Source organism: Pleurodeles waltl, chromosome 10, assembly GCF_031143425.1.
Source record: "Pleurodeles waltl isolate 20211129_DDA chromosome 10, aPleWal1.hap1.20221129, whole genome shotgun sequence".
NCBI classification, from domain to species: domain Eukaryota; kingdom Metazoa; phylum Chordata; class Amphibia; order Caudata; family Salamandridae; genus Pleurodeles; species Pleurodeles waltl.
This window is the reverse complement of record NC_090449.1, coordinates 610666551-610680864: the sequence shown is the minus strand read 5'-3', so window position 1 is coordinate 610680864 and position 14314 is coordinate 610666551. Positions and strand designations below refer to the sequence as shown.

The 14314-nt window shown below is 42.7% G+C and overlaps 1 protein-coding gene across 1 annotated transcript in view; it reads right to left on the bottom strand.

Moving 5' to 3' along the window:
• The window catches only part of LOC138261759 (sodium channel protein type 5 subunit alpha-like), a 957661-nt gene extending 944240 nt beyond the window's left edge, over nt 1–13421 (bottom strand). Inside the window, exon 1 of the mRNA XM_069211083.1 lies at nt 12788–13421. The gene's annotated coding sequence lies outside the window, so the exon portion shown is untranslated. The remainder of the gene's footprint in view (nt 1–12787) is intronic.
• Nucleotides 13422–14314: the final 893 nt, after the last annotated feature.

Here is a 14314-nt window from a genome sequence, read left to right as displayed (position 1 = left end):
AGGCCATTTCCAACAATGGCAGAGAAAAATTGTCTAAAGAAACGATAGACATTGCTGTCTGATCTAGGAGCTACAGAGATAAATACATTTTAATGCCTTCACCTACAGATGTAATGTGAGAGTCCTTTAACTAGAAATTATTGGTGCAAGTGGGGTCCCTAGACCTAAGAGGCAGCTCAGGATAGAATCTAGACACTGCTGTATATTATGTTTTTCATACTAAATATTAATGGTGGTGGTATGGGTGCTAGACTAGGAATCAAGACTATGGCCCTCATTACAACATTGGCGGGCGGCAACCGCCGCCCGCCAATGCGACCGCACTCCCGCGGTGCCCATTATGACATCCCGCTGGGCCGGCGGGCGGAAACTGAGTTTCCGCCCGCCGGCCCAACGGGGATGTGGGCCGCAACATGGGAGCCGGCTTCAAATGGAGCCGGCGTTGTTGCGGCCGTGCGACGGGTGCAGTTGCACCCGTCGCGCTTTTCACTGTCTGCATAGCAGACAGTGAAAAGCTGCATGGGGCCCTGTCAGGGGGCCCCTGCACTGCCCATGCCAGTGGCATGGGCAGTGCAGGGGCCCCCAGGGGCCCGCGACTCCCCGTACCGCCAGCCTTTTCATGGCAGTTCAAACCGCCAGGAAAAGGCTGGCAGTAGGGGGACTCGTAATCCCCTGGGCAGCGCTGCTAGCAGCGCTGCCCTGGCAGATTACTACCGCCGGGGCCATTGTGGCGGGAAACCGCCGGCCCCGGCGGTGTGACCGCGGCGCTTCTGCCGCGGTCGTAATGACCCTGGAAGCACCGCCAGCCTGTTGGCGGTGCTTACGTCATTTCAGCCCTGGCGGACCTGTACCGCCAGGGTTGAAATGACCCCCTATGTGTGTTGAATCGTAGATGAAGGATGCTGGGAGCACAAAGGCTCTCTAATATAAGGATGCAAATTTGAAGTGTGTTTTTTAGACTGTAGTTTCAAAAAGAAGGTAATGGTTCTGGGCTAAAGATTGAACCTGGTGTCGGATCTCACTACTAAAGATGAAGAATGGTGATAATATCTACATGTTCATTATGTTGCCTCTGATTCCTTCAGGGTAAATATTCAAAGTGGATGTAACAAGTTAGCTTAGAAAACAAGCCGCACAAGGGCATGGCCTCTCAACTAAATATGATGAACAGAGTTGGGGTTGTCTTTAAATTAAATATAGTGGCTTATAAGGTGGTATCTGCTTACATAAAATTCAGGATGGGAGTATGGTCTATAAACTAAGTATATAAAATGTTGGTGAGTCTTTTGACTAAATATACAACCTAAGAATGGATGCCATGGACTAAGGTGGAAGGGAGCTACATGTGACCCATACTGAGAATGCAACAGCCGGTAGAAAAACTGGACTAAAGATCCAAACTGTAGGCATTGTCTATGGATATAATCTCTACTGGGATGTTCTGTGGTTTCTATCAAAACAAAACTATACAGTCAACTAATGCATAAAAAGGATAAGAATTGGTCTTTATAGGAAAACTGAGAATTTGTTTTTGTACTAACAATGCAGAATAAGGCTGTTGAAGCAGATATGCTAATTAAGAGAATTATTAATGATATATCTGTGATTACTAATGAGAAAATGTGCAGAGAAATTAATCACAAAGAAAATAATGCGCACGTTTGAAAATGTGCCCTCGGGATGTGATCACCATGTGTACTAAAATGACTGAAATTGTATGAAATAATGAAAATGTATGAGAAAAATGTAATAATATGTCATAATGAGATGTATAACCTATGTTTTGTATTAATTTGTAGTACTAAGTTAGCTGGACCAAAGGCCTAGTTTCCCTGAGCCTCGCATACTTGAAAAACCTGAAATACTGAACACTTTGCAAAGGACTGGAAGCCACTATAGCCTTGACTCGCTCAAAGTTCAAGTTACTTAGCTAGAATTTTCTGCAATGTGCCGGCGGACAGGAGATGATGAAGACAATTTGATACAATTATGTGTAGAGCAGGCTAAATGTACTTTCCCAGGACTTGAACAATAGAAGCACTGACTGAAGAGGAATATGCAACAATTTCGATACCTGATGAGCCGGATGATGAGGGCATCACATGAAGAACCAATCCACATCTTGTGAATGAATAAATATGAAAATTTGTACATTTGGTAAACAAAAACTATAGTTTAAAGTTATATCTGCCGACTGACTGACCAATTAGCAATTAGGGGGATGGACTGGGAGACCCTAATAAAAAGTCATGACCGGGGGCAAGAGTCAGAGTTGCAGGAGAAGAGTTGATTACGTCAGGAGACACTGTCCGAGGTGTTGATATTAGGCTCATGGTCTGTGAGTCTGATCCGTAGCTGACTAATTGATGACCTGAAGACGAAGACTGACTTGTTGCTGATCTGTCCTGGATAGGTAGCTATGAAAATGTGACTGATTACTTTATGCCTTTTCTTCTAGGTACCAACTGTGCTGATTATAGAAATTCTTACTTAGGTAGATTTCTCCAAATTTATGTTTTCTCCAAATTGTTTTTCGCATGAAGACCCACATGCTGATGCTAATCTTGGTTAGGTAGGCTGTTAAGGGTGACGCTAACAGTGACAATGACTGGCAAACTTAATTGCTGAATTTCACAATTAATGTTGGTATTCTTAGCTTATGAAATTTGCATTGTTGCATATGTTTTCGCCAAGAGTGATATTTTTAACTAATAAAATTAAGTTGATTAAATAAAGATTGAACTAACAGATGACCTAGAGTTGTAATCAATAGGGAAATAAAAAATGTTAACTCATTTATGAGTTGTAGTCATTCATGAGTGGATGGTTTAAGGTGTTTTTCTATAAATGTCACCTTGATTCTTGATTCGAGTAAATGGTCCAATGGTCACTGCATGACTAGAATATTCCATGCTATTCAAAAGGTTAATCGACCTATACCCGTCCCCTTGTACGTTTACTTACTAAGGACAAGGCGCGCTAGCAGGGCCATTGTATCACTAAATATTTTACCAGAATGAGGGCAGATATCTATGTTGAAAACGAATGATGGAGATAGGTGGTCCCAACCTAATGCAGGAGGGTAATAGATCTGCATATGAAAATGAAGTGCATAGTGGTGTCAAGCACAACAAAGACGCAGAGTGACATTAGACCCCAATAAAGATGTGCGGTTTGGTCTTATGAAAGTATGTAATTAAGTGGCCACTTCTAATCTAAGCCACCAGTTGCTAGATGCTATTTGATAAGTAAAATGCATCATTGATATATATATATATGTCCTGTTGAAGGCTTCGGCCGAAACGCGTAGACATTTGGTTGGGACAGCGTATGTGTCTTTTGAATGGTGGGCACATTGTCGATCTTTTTTTGTGCTTTTTGTACCAACTTTTGCTGGTGTGATTTACCTGCAATCTAATCTTTTTTCAATAAATAGCAGCCGATGAATTTATCGATAATAAGTGGTTTTTTGAGTATTTTACCAGCTGGTATTGAATGATGTGCAGCCCTTGGTGTGCGATTTAAATACACCATTTTTCTGGATATATATATATATATATATATATATATATTGAAAATATACATATAACTATAACCATATATATATATATATATATATATATATATATTAATTTCAAGGCTATATATACATATATGTTGCCTTGAAATTAATTTCTTAGGAGACAGAGAAACAGACACATTTTGGCCAACGTGTGGTTGAGTGAACATGTAAAAAACCGGGCAGTGGAATTACACAGTAATGCATCCATGGTCCATGCTTTAGGAGAAGAACAAAAACAAGAAAAGGAAGGAAGCTCACACAGCTGTTGAATAAGAAGAAATGAAATGAGAGTGATAATTAAGACAACCAATGCTAAACAAAGACAGTGCTATAAGCCCACTGTAAGGTGATAATACAGCGACCTAAAAAGCTGAATTTACACAAGGATTTGAACCTGCAAGCTGCTCATATATTTCGGTAGCACCTGCATTATTTCATTTAATGAAATTACTAACAAACATTTCATTTCACTACACTGCCTGCAAAGTAAGAACGTTGAAAAAAATACATATACGTGTACCAAAGCACCACAGGAAATATTTTCGCTTGCAATTCCTCAAGTCCTCGTGCACATGACCGCATATTGATTCTGGTGCTGAGGGCTTGACTCCGATTAGTTTGCAAGAACACATTCATGATCTGTAATTCTACTAATAAAAACGTAATGTTTTTATTTCATGTCTGGAGAATCCGATAATGCGTTTTCCCTAAAAAGAGATTAGGAGCCCACTTCCTTTTCTAATTTCACATGCTTCAGGCACAAATTGAGTACTGAAAACTACTGTGAAAAATCAAGAGTCCTGAGACTGATGCATAGTCTGTCTAGGGTATCAATAATATTATTGACTGTATAGAACATACCTTCCTAAATGACGTGTCTCCTCACACTTGAAAAGTAGGTGTCATCGTTTCCAGACACTTTTTTTTTAACTAGGGGAGTATGTGATATGAAAACGTAATAGGCACACTATACACAGATCCGTGCAGTTCAACCACTGAGATAGTTTTACAATCAGAAATACCGCATTTTGTCCCATTTTCCACTTCCTTGGTTCCTCTGAAGTGCCTCTTTCAATATGCAAAAATCAAAAACACTATAATTCAGCCATATGTGAAAACAATGTTAACTACATGGCAATGTTCCTAATCCTTGTGTGGATAATAGTGGGACTCGGTTGTAGTGGATAATGGACCCGCCAAGAGGGGTCAATCTTTAACATAAAGAACATTGGGCCAGATATACTAATCTTTTTTGCAGTTGCAAACGCTGCGATGTATGAGAAATTCAGCTGCAAAATAGGTTTTCCATACGTACGAATCCTATGTAGGAGTCAGTAAACATATACCAACTTCTAAGAAGAGAATGTGAATGGATACCTGATCATAGTCTGCAAAGGGCATGCTATAGGTCCCCTTCCAAATTCTGGATTGTTATCCTCTGTATCAATGGTTTGCAACTGACATTTCAAGCACAAACCATTGAAAAGAAACCAATGCCTAATTTGAGGCGGTAACAGGGAAAGGGTGCCCTTTGGAGTCAATGTGGAATTGTGACATAAGTGTTTAGGAGGTGTAGTCAGTGGTCCAGGGAACCGCTGCCAAATCTCAAAGGAATTTTTTTTTAATGTTTTTTTTTTTTTAAAAGGCCCTTTTCCATTAAGGTAAAAAGTCTGCTTAAAAAACGTATTGAAAACAAACACAACACGTTGGTATGCTGACTCTTGTAAGCCACTGTCCCTGTGACCAAATGGATTAAACCGCAATTTGTGATTTACCTAATGAATATTAAATACGTAGGTCAGATCCTTACTCAATCGAATGCTAAATTTTGTGACCTAACCTATTAATACATAACTCCATTCACAAAATTCTATTCTGGTAAACAAAAAAATTGGTTGCAAACTGTGACCACTTTATGCAACCAGAACGTTAGTGCATCTGAACACTGTCTTTTTGCTCTAATATGCAGAGATGGGTTCTGAAATCTAGAACGTTGTTCGCAACCTATAGATAAATAGAACACCATTTAGATTAATGTTTGGATTTCATGCATTTCAAACTCTCGACAACTGTATTTTTTTGCTTTACTTTCTCTCCTTTGACCATGTACTATATTAGTATAAGCTACTTATTTTATACTACGTTACTGTGCATATATATATTCTACCTCTTTTCCTAACTGCTATTTGTTCAAAACTGCTCTTTTTTGTGAAGTGCTTTCCCACCCAGGGTATCTTGCCCACGCTATACAAAACTTCTAATAATTGAATTATAAGCCAGGACGAACTAGGTTATATGAAAAATGGAGGTAGGTCATAACAATGCTGAATTTGGGTAAACAAAATTGACCACATCAATTTAAATATATGAGGCCTACTACAGCCCGATCTGACTTTCCTCGCCACCTGCTTCAAAGTTCCAATTAACAGAAATTTAATTGCAGAACAAAAAATCCTGCATGCAAATTCACTGCTGCAAATTCAGCTACAAAAATAAAATCATCATGGAATAAAAATGTACAAAATCAGTAAAATATATGGCTCCACCATACAAGACAAACTAGGGGAGAAGGAAAACCATGTTGGAACTGTTGGCAGAGTACCGCACACGGAGGTTTCTTCACAAAGGCTGCATAATTGTAATGATTTTACAGCTATTTGAAATACCACTAAAATGCATTTACAAAGTGACTGGAGTGTATGGAACAAGCAAATTAAACAAACATAATTGTGTTAAAACTATAGGGAATGTGCACTCACCCCTTTCAAGAGGGATATTTTAATAGGAAAGCAAAAGCAGAGAGATTTGTTTGAAATATTGCAAAGGAAAGCATTATACTGCATTGTTTAGAAACATGGAAAAACCTTAAATCGTGTAAATAAAAAAGAATACCATATATTAAAAGTAATTTAAAAGATGTACTAAATTACCACCTTCTTCTCTTTTGTAAAAAAAAAAAAAAATTGAATGGCAGAGTTTAAAGCTGATATAATGTGCGGTGTAGCAATTTGATCGAAATAACTAATACAAATATGACGTGTATTTATTAAGTGCACTTTTAGATTTTAGATGTAATTGCATGCAAAGATATCCCCATAATGAAATGCGATTTAAATTAAATGTGTTTGTTGAAATCACATTTAGGCCACACTGTAACCCTGCATGGCAACTTTATGGACCAATGGTAAATTGCCTGTTTTTGAGAATGTTTACTGTGTCAGAGCCTGCAGTGAAAAGTTAAATATGGCCTTGTATAGAAATAGGTAAATGGAAGTACTAGTTCTAAGAATAAGATTATGAATAAGAATAAGAGTATGAATGAGAATAAGAATAAGATCAAGAATACGAATAAGAGTAAGAATAAGAATAAGAATAAGAATAAGAATAAGAGTATGAATAAAAATAAGATAAGATTAAGAATACGAATAAGATTGAGCAAAAGAATACGAATAAGAATAAAAGAATAAGAATAAGGATGAGAATTAGAATAAGAATAAGAATAAGAATAAGAATACAAGTAATTGGTAAATCCACATTCACCTCAAGGGTCATTTTAGTTCTGAATGGCTTATGAGTATTGCTACCCAACCAGATGCTCTAAGAACAATAATAAAACATATACTGGTGTAATAACAAATATTATGAGTCTTCATCAATATTAGCAATGTATACTATTGTTCAGAAAGTTGTTTTTCAGATATATAGTGAAACTAATCTAATATTTTACTAAAACCTTGCAGTCACAGTCTTGCAGTAGCATGGCAGTATAAATGTGAGCTCCTTCTAAGTTATATGTAATAAAGGTAGTTATATAGGAAATGAATAACAGTGTGGTCTAACAGTTCAAAGGTCACCCCTCAACAATGATGCTGTTTACCAAATGATTATTAGATATTCAATTTTGAGCTTGACAGACATCCCACGGCCACAGCACTGGCGGGGCAGAAAAGTGTAAAATATAAGAGCTGGAAAAGGAGACAGAACACAGAAGGCACTTGAGATGTGGCCTAACTCCAACCATGCCATTATCGGAACAAAGAATCTAGAGTTCGACCACTGACTACTCCGTTTGATCCAAACTGTATGATCCTGTGCAAATAACTTCATCTCCCCATTGAAAGGACTGCTCTTCCGTGGGAGGAGTATGTAGTGTGACAAATACTGAATGAAACGCGCTTTCTGCTGAGCAATACAAGTATCCCCACAGCCATATGAGACAACAGAGTTTATTACAATGAGAAAATGGATTCTTGGCACATACACCAAATAAATTACCCCCAGCAGGCATCTTAGACAGGCTGCTAGAAGATCTCTTGAGTTTCCGCATCAAAGTGCACTGTTCGACAATCGTGCTCTGTGACTTCAGTGACTTTGTACCTTAGAGAATTTGTATTGCGTACGTCTGAAATATTTTGGGTGCACCTTCTGCCAAACTCACACTGTTTGGTAGTGCTTAAAGTATCAGCTGACACCACTACCCACCAGCTCAATCATCACGATGTCAACAACCATGAAAGGGTGAAATGCGAAGGACGCCTCTTTATTGACATATGAACCTGTGACCTTCGGGTTGAACTATATTTCTACGCAGTTCTACTGCCATTTTAGAGCACCTGGAGTGTATGTTAATGCTCGTATCCTTGACGTCATACGTACCAATAATTATTAAAATAGATATAAAATTGCGTTAGTATTTATAACATCCTGGGTCAAAAGTGCTGTTATTCTGGTGCATTAAACATCCCCATAGCGCAGTTAATCCGAGGGCAGCGTCATAACATAGCACATCATAACATAGCAAGACATTGCATCACAACATAACGTGGCTTCACACCAACAGAGCAGCTTCGGCCCCTCACCGAGGACCCCCTGCCAGGCTCCTGCTAGGCCTCCTCTGGGGACTGTCAGGGCCGCGAACACACTACGTGATCAGTGGCAATGCCGAGCTCTAATTCTCCCATGATCTATTTAAGCCTGTATGGTCTGGGCTGATATCCAACAGGACTAGTTATTAATCCTTCCGCCTAGCCTTATCTCGCGCCACAAAGCCTCCCGGAGAAAGCATCCTGCAGACGACTGCGCCATTGTGGCAGACTATCAGTCCCAGTGTCTGTCTAAGGCCACAATGGAGTGAAATGAACAACTGTCGACTGGTTGGATAATTTATAAGATAGGACAGCAGGACACGCACCCACGGGCTCTGGTGCGTGCTCCATACCCCCTCCCAGGGGGCCTGCTGTCTGTCCGTCACCAACTTTCCACCTCAGGACTGGTGCCCAAGCACGTGTTAAGGGGCAGACGTGGCCTGCAAAGTAGCGTTTCGAACCCCCCCGTTTTCATTTCACTTATGAGTGTGATTTTGGACAATTCATTTCTTCAATATCTTCTCTTCCAAAGTCGACAGGAGTCTAACTATATTCGGTTTTGACTGTTTAGTCAAACAGATTAAATGCACGAATTTATAGAATTGGATATGAACGTAACGTGACTTTGAACTTCAATGTTGTGAAATCTATTATGTGCTTACCGCCGTAATTAGCCTAATTGATCTATTTGTTGCGTGGTAGAAGTCAGAAATACGTTTAACAGTAGTCACAAGCATTTGCTGTATTGTTGAGTCTCAGAGCGCATAGAGGCTACTGGATCACCACTGTTGCTAGAAGTTAGAGTTAACTTTATAATAGGGTTCGTGCTGAAAACGTCACCCAACGCACTCTCGGGCAGGCAGTGGGAAAGGAACACACAAATTTATTTTTAATCTGGAGTTAACATCCACAAGGACATTTTTTTTAAAGCGTTTTACTAATCCACTAGCTCAGTAGTTCTTAACCTTTTGACGTGGACCTCCCGTTGAATCACTGGTATCCAGATGACCTGAACCTCACAACAATACATACAAAATACAAAAACAAGTACACACCACACAAATTCTCAAACACTGAAATAGAGTATTGAATCCACAATCAAATTTAGAAAGAGCTTTCCAATATTAAACATTGCTTCTTTACTAATTTAAATTATTAATTTGAATATTATTTACGTTTTTTAAACAATCACGCAACCCCTGAGTAGGCTTTAGGGACCCCCGAGTGTCCTCGGTTCACAGATTAAAAACCGCTGCACTAGCTTTTAACTCTAACCTTGGGTTCCTCGCCGCAAAGCGCTTCAAGGCCTCGTCAGTGGTAATAAGCGCTGTATGAATGCAATTTACAATTACAATTACAATTAAAATTGAAGACGGACATACGTTTGCTATAAATAAAATACAAGGTGTAAGACTGGGCACACATAGAAGAAAATACGAAAATTGCGGTACTACCGGATGTGTTTAGACATATTAACAAGCCTGTGAGCTCAGCGTGGCTTGAATTAGAACTTGTACGCTGGAAATGAACCCACGGGTGAATACATAGTAAGAAATATTGTTTTTTGAGCATACGTTATAGAAAGACAGAGAAGTTAATACGTACAATCTGAATGGACAATTTACGCTTTGACCCTAAACATCTTCTATTTTCTACGTAGTCAGTTTTTTTGTGATCGTAACCAATAACGCGTCTTTAGCTTCAGGGCGCTTGAAAACTATTTTTGGTGGTTCCTAGTCCAGTGAGGACAAACTCTGGCTTTGAACGCGCGGCACACTTGTAGTGCTCCGGGTCTGATAATTATCGGATGTTGACAGCCTGGCACATTAACCTCCCTCAGATAAAGGGCCGCGCTGAGCTCGGAGCAGGCGCTGTGATTTACCGCTGAGAGCTGTGCGTGTTTACAGCTCCCTCGGAGCAGGGAGGGCGTGCGTCTGGGAGCGTGTCAGAGCAGAGGTACCTGAGGCGAAGCCGAGAGGATGGGTCGGGCGGATGAGCGGAGCCGGGAGCCCGGGAACTCAGTCTGTGCTAAGAAAGTGGGGGCCTGGATGCCAACTGAACATCGAGGGACCCCGCTCCCTCCACTATCAAGGACCCCACCCTGCTCCTGCCCACGACCCTCCTACCTCCGGGACTCCCATACAGACGCCACCCATTCTACATCTATGGCTCCTACCCTGACCTACCCCTTCTATGTTGACTCCCAGCAGAACCCCGCCCTTTTACCACAGACTGTCCCTTTGACCCGGCCCCATGAAGCCCACTATGACCACGCCCCTTCTCCCTGAATGACTCCTCCTCGACCATACCCGGCGTTACTGTCTGACTAAGAATTAACTCCCAAGTCCCTCACTTTCATGAATGCTATCATGACATCACCCTGTATGATCATATACGCCCGCTGACCCCCAGCACATGTATGGATGCAAACATACCTCATCCTCTCTACTTCTGGGGAACCTTTGCCCCTTCCACTTCTGTAGATCCAGACCCTCCCCAGCTGCTTGTATGAATAATACCCTGATATCAACCCTTGTACCTCTGGGGATCCCATCGACCTCTGTCTGTCCAACTCTGTGAAACTTGCCCTTGTCCCCTTACACACCCACTTGCACCCCAAATTGTCCTACCTCAGCCCCTTGCCTAAATCTATGAGTCTTCCCAAGGAGCTCTTCCAGCATGAATTCTCCTTCCTACCATCTCCTCACTCCCAGAATCCCACCTGACTCACCACCTGAACCCCACCCTTACTTCATGTCTACCACTATACAATCCTACTTCTGTGCTCCCACCAAACCCCCCGCTCTTCCAAGCTCCAGAGGTACCCCGACTCCCCCCACCCAACTCTATGAACCTCACAGCACCCATCAAGCTCCAACCCTAAAATCCTGTCTAACTAGGGGAAACAGACTTTAAGTGCCTCCAAATCTATACAGCCCAACCACTTCACCTTTTACCCCTTGAACCACTTCCTCTTGTCTAACTCTATGAGTCCAGAGACGCTTAAGGCATGGACAAAGTGGACAATTGTCCAGGGCCCACTTTCAAAGGGCCACCGGGAAAGTGATTTGTTTCTCTATATCACCTCCATATATCCATTCTAAAGTGCTCATCTCTGTCTGCCTAGCTCACACTGTGCCTCTCTACCCAGTGTCATCTTGAGGATTTTGGGGTCCAGAAAATACTTAATGTGGCTGTTGCTGTGTGAAGTCTGTTTCTGATAATGTAATGCATAATTCAGTATTGTTTGGTATTGCGCAGACTTGAATTGCCCAAAAATATATAATAAAATGCAGAGTTCTTCGAAACACAGGAACCCAAATTTGGCATCTCCCAGGGCCCCCCAAAAACCTTTAAATGGCACTACATGAATTCCACCCTCATTCGGCCTTTAACTTTGTGACTCTGCCCTGGACCCCTCTTCCAGCCCCATGAATTCCATCCTAACTCCTGAACGAACTCTTGGAAACTCATTAGTGACTACTCTTCTCACTCCATGTAATCCCGCTTTATCATCTTTAACCCTATGACCCCAACCCTTGGTCTAACGTAATGAATCCCAATTTGATCCCACCTGGAAGACTTTGATCCCTACCTTAGCCCGCAACTTCAAACTATGAATACTACACGGTCCTCTAAACGGTTCCTGGGCCTCTGCCCTCAAACTCCACGGCTTCCTTCAGTTTGCCCTGCAAGGTCGTAAACCCCACCCAGGTTCTTCCTGTCTAGCTGCAGGACTTCCACTATCTACCTGAAATCACCCGACCCACTACTACGAGCATTCGCCTACAAGCACAGGCTCCTCTAACTCTATGATGAGTAATGGCTTCCCTCGGCGCCTACGCGGAGAGACAAGCGCCCTACATGCTTGGGGCACTCCCAACCCCGACCCTCAAGCGGTATACCAAAACTCATCACCAGACAGCCACCTTTTCCTGACGAACCACAACGAACGAGATAGCCCCCTGCTCGCCCGCCAAGAGCGCCTCGGTGTTTCCTCGAGGGTATGAGGCGCTACAAAAATTTGGCAATACAGTAGAACACAGCTTTCCTATGAAACCCACCCATACATAGCGAGCTCAGTGAATAACCCCTACAGCCAACCTCCGCTCACTTTATGAACAAACAATAAACACCTTACACAAAGAACTCTAGCCAGCAGCACCCCGCAACCCCAGTTCGCCTCCCGTGGAGGTGCCTGTGAGGAGAGCCACTCCCTGCCAACAGAAAAGCTACCGTTGCGCCCCGCAAAGCGCACAGAAGTGGTCCAGCTGAGGAAGGCGCTGCTCTCCCACATCCATCATACAGTAAAGGCTGAACGGGCACATGCAGCGGGCGAGGCATGCCAAAGGAGTCTAACCTGGGCCGGAGCCGGCATCCTAGCAGCTGGTCTCCCGACATCCTCCTTATTTTGGGAGCATGGTCCAGTCCAGGCAAGGGGGTGCCCACAAGAGAGACCAGAGGCAGTGGGAGGGCAGCAGAATCCTCAGTGCAGCAACAGGTGGCGCAGCTCTCCTGCTCAGGTGTCCCTGGGAGCCAGAAGCCAGTCGGTCAGCTAATACTGTGCGAGTGACTGTTCTGGCGCAGGTCAGTCATTAACGTAGGAAAACTCCTCTCCCCGTTTGTGTGGACGCGCTGACATGTGCGCGCAGAGCAGCCTCTGTGGAGAGTTATCCCGAGAAAAGGCAACTTCTCCGTCAGTGCTCCATCCCACCCTCCTCGTGGGCGGGGTCACCTCGACAGCAGGGGTCCGGGACACCCCTCCTCGAGTCTCGACCAGCTGTAACGAGGAGATATCCCAGGATAAGAAACTCCTTCAAAAGCTTGTGTAGGATGGTGGTACAACTCCCTATTTCCAAACTTTGCGCACTGGGTGTTGAGCAGAGGGGCGAGTGTGGAAGGGGCTGGTACTCGCCACCGGCTCTCTGCTCCACCTGAGGAGGACAGCCAGGTGTCAGATCTGTCTCCAGCGCAATGACTTCACCCTGACATCCACTGTGCACAGGGCATCTGTTAGCAACGCTGGAAATTTCTGCTCGCTGCCACTCCCTGGCTCCCAGCGCCTCCTTCAAAAGGGGTCTGCTTTCCAAAACCCTGGAGCCACAGGGCCCTCTAGCGGACAAGTGCCAAACTGTCCCCATTTAACACACGTCATGTCACATGTATAATAAATTACTTCTTTCTCAAAGCTTGGAAGGTAGGCTTAGGGGCACGTCTTTTTCTAACAGTGTACACATTTTCTTTTTGCCAAAATTGCTCTATGGCGCTGAATAATCCACTTGTGGCAAAACAGTAGTTGTTCCATCTCTGTCATAACTAGTTATTCAGATTAAATATTACTGCTGGAAGTTATTATACTTAATATAATACCACCCCCGATTCAACCTGCCATGTCCATGTATTGACACCACACAAGTAACCTAATAAATATACAGCCAAGTGATAATAACAGCAGCTATAATAATATTAGTCACTATCATCAGCAAAGTACAATTAAAATTAATGATAAGTGTTCTAAAGAAATGATTTATATTATGTCAAGTGGACGGTAGTCCTTTTATCGCTCAGTGTATGACTAAATGATTGGCTTAGTCAAACAGTTAAAGTGGATCGCATAAGATCACACCACGTGTCACTGTAGAGTCGAAGACGTGATCATAAGCTTTATTTGTTGTGCTTATCTACTTCCAGGGCTGGCACTATCAAACACTCATCTTGTGGGGTTTCTCAATATGCTGTTGTCCTTGCCGCTTCATAATAAGCACGCAGTGATAAACGATGCGGGTGGGAGGAGCCTTTGTGGTGGGAAGAGGTCGCAGCTGCAGTAGTGCAGTCTTTGCTGCCACTGTCAGGCACCCCCACCGGCCCCATCCCTCTCTCCACCCTT